This window comes from Myotis davidii, unplaced genomic scaffold (genome assembly GCF_000327345.1).
Source record: "Myotis davidii unplaced genomic scaffold, ASM32734v1 scaffold76, whole genome shotgun sequence".
Lineage (NCBI taxonomy): Eukaryota > Metazoa > Chordata > Mammalia > Chiroptera > Vespertilionidae > Myotis > Myotis davidii.
The window spans coordinates 1,543,835-1,547,264 of NW_006288892.1; the positions used below are offsets into that span (position 1 = coordinate 1,543,835).

Genomic DNA, 3,430 nt, shown 5'->3' on the forward strand with positions numbered 1-3,430 from the left:
TACTCTGTCTAGAGTTTGTCCTTGTGATTTATTAAGAGTCATCCTAAATGTTGGCATCACAGGAAACTGACTTTGAATTAATTTAAATGGGAGGCCAGTGTCAGACGGGACAAATATCGTGCATGCACGAGTCAATGTTTATTTTTAAATTGCCAGTGTGCATCATATGTACTGTCTGGCCAGTCGGTTGGATGGTCAGATGGACAAACAGTCAGTCACTTAGCCTTTTATATATGTAGACTAGAGGCCCGGTGCACAAAAATTTGTGCACTCGGGCGGGGGGGTGCTCAGCCCGGCCTGTGCCCTCTCGCAGTCTGGGACCCCTCAGGAGATAACGACCTGCTCCCAGGTGGCAGAGGGCAGGCCCAATCCCTAGGTGCAGCCCCTGGTCGGGCTCAGAGCAGGGCCGATTGGGGAGTTGGGGCGCCTTCCCCTGTCACGAAGAGAGCAGGGGGGATAGGGAGGTTGTGGCCCTGCCCTCTGTCATACACAGAGCCGCAGGGTGATCAGGGGGTTTGGGCGCTACCCCCTGTCATGCTGATCCTGGTGCCAGGAGGCCTCGCGGCTCCGCTGATCCTGGTGCTGGGAGGCATATTACCCTTTTATTATATAGGATAGAGGCCTGGTGCCCGGGTGGGGGCCAGCTGGTTTGCCCTGAAGGGTGTCCTGGATCAGGGTGGGCATCACCACTGGGGTGCCTGGACAGCCTGGATGAGGGGATGATGGCTGTTTGCAGCTGGTCACACACCCTTCAGGGTGGAGGTCCCCACTGGGGTGCCTGGCCCGTCTGGGTGAGGGGCTGAGGGCTGTTTTCAGGCTGGCAGGTGACTGAAGCTCCCAACCGCTCCTTTTTTTCTTTTTTCTTTTTTATTCTGGGCCAGCTTTAGCTCTGAGGCTTGGCTCCAGCTCTTAGACCTCGGCTGCTGAAAGCAGGTATCTGGTTTGTTTGGATTCTATACTCGCAACACTGTTTCAACTCCAGCTCTGAGATCCCGGCTGGCTGAAAGCAGGTTTCTGGGGTTTTCTTTAGCTTCTATATTTGTAACAATGTTTCAAACTGCAAGCTCAGAGGCCGGCAGTAGCAGGCGGGGAACGTTGGAGTCCTCCGTCACTGAAGCAAGCAAGCCTCATGTTCGCTTTAAGCTGCCTGGCCCCCGGCCGCCCTCTTGGCTGGCCGGTAATTTGCATATCGCCCTGATTAGCCAATGGGAAGGGTAGCGGATGTACGGCTAATTACCATGTTTCTCTTTTATTAGATAGGATATATAGATATTGCACATATTTAAACAAAAATATACATTTTTAGTATATAACAAAGGTTTAGGTGTGAAATGAGTAGAGTAGACAGATGTAGGATTAGATCTTTCTAGAGTCCTTTCACTATTTCTAAATAGCAACTGAAATAGACATATAAAAACTATGATACAAGTATTAAATTTTCTGATAGAAATTACAACATATTCTAAATGGTAATATAGGAACATAAGATTGCTTAATTGACTTAATAACATGACATAAAACCCCCACAGTTGATATCATTACACAAAATACATAGATGAATACTGTCTTCTCTTAAAAATATAAAATAAATAAGCAAATTGTGAAAATAGGCAAGTTTCCATTAAATAATTTTTTAAAAAGAAATTTTTACTTTCCATATCAATTTAAAAAAGGAAATTATCACTTAAACAATATTTAAGTTTATTAAACAAATTTTAAAAATTATTATAAAATGTTTAACTTTCATCTGCTTTAAAGTTTTTGTTGCTCCCAAATTTTGAACATAACTGAACTTTCAAATCTGCTAAAATCTGCTGAATGCATTCCAATTTGGATTCTAAGGCATCAATTTCTTCTTGCAAATTTTTCATCGCTTCTTCTAACATTTCTTGTGTTTATTCTTGAGAATGGCTAATGAAAACATTACCGATTTGATAAGGTATCATTAAGCAGTCGTCATCTGCAAGCATGATGTCCTTGCAAGCACCTCCTAAATTTTGTTTTTATTTTTGTTAATCCTCACCCGAGCATATTTTTCCATTGATTTGTAGAGAGAGTGGAAGGGAGGGGGAGAGACAGAGAGAGAAATATTGATGTGAGAGAGACACATTGATTGGTTGCCTCCTGCATGTGCCCTGACCAGGGCCAGGGATGGAGCTTGCAACTGAGGTACTTGCCCTTGAAGGGAATCAAACCAGGACCCTTCAGTCCACAGGCCAAGGCTCTATCCACTGGTCCTACCTGAGCCAAACCAGGTAGGACCATCTTCTAAATTTTGGAATTGTTTCTTCTTTACATCAACTTCTTCCTTTGGCTCTGTGATTCTGCTTGTATTTCATGTGAATCTGTTTATCTTTTGTTGATTTTCTAAAGTAACCTCGATGCCTTCTGCAGCTGCCTTCTCCGTGGTGGGCACCATCGTGAGACTCAGCCCCCTTCTCCTGTTACCTTAGTTAGTGTGCTGTGGAAGAGTGGAAATTGTTGATCATGTAGTGTATACGATATTAAATAATGAATGCATGAAATTTTAGACCTCACAGATGTCCAATGTTACAAGTTAATGGTATTTGAGAGGCTCTGGTTTTTGCCTGCTTTATTGAGATACTAGAGGCCTGATGCACAAAATTCATGCAAGAGTAGGCCTTCCTTCCCCCGGCTGCTGGCACTGGCTTCCCTCTGGCACCCAGGACCCAGGCTTGACATATCATATTGTGTAAGTGTGAGGTGTACAACATGGTGATTTTATACATGTATATATTGCAAAATGACTACCCCACAGGGTTAGCTAACACCTCCAGCACTCACATAATTACCTTTTTCATATTTCAATTAACAGTTAGCATTTGACATTACTTTATATTAGTTTCAGGTGTACAGCATAGTGGTTACACACTTATATAATTTACAAAGTGATTGTCCCAATAATTCTAGTACCCGCCTGGCACCATACATGGTTATTACAATATTATTGACTCTATTCCCTATGCTGTACTTTACATCCCTGTGACTATTTTGTAACTGCCAATTTGTGCTTCTTAATCCCTTCACCTTTCTCACCAGCCCCCAACCCCCTCACATAATTACCAAGTGCGTGTGTGTGTGCGTGTGTGTGTGTGTGTGTGCGTGTGTGTGTGTGTGTAGAATATTTAAGACCATCTTCTTTAGCAACTTTCAAGTATATATAAAACAGTATTGCTAACTATAGTCACCATGCTGTACATTAGATCCCCAGAACTCCTTCATCTTATAACTGGAAGTTTGTACCCTTTGACCAACATCTCCCCACATCCCCCAACACCCAGCCTCTAGCAACCACTATTCTACTCTCTGTTTCTATGAGTTCAGCTTTTTTAAAGTCCACATATGAGTAACAGCTTACAATACTTGTCTTTGTCTGACTTACTTCACTCAGCATACGGCCTTCACAGTC

The 3,430-nt window shown here is 43.2% G+C and overlaps 1 pseudogene; it reads right to left on the reverse strand.

Moving 5' to 3' along the window:
• Positions 1 to 1,736: 1,736 nt before the first annotated feature.
• Positions 1,737 to 2,419, reverse strand: LOC102757132 (annotated as a pseudogene).
• Between the last annotated feature and the right edge of the window lie 1,011 nt (positions 2,420 to 3,430).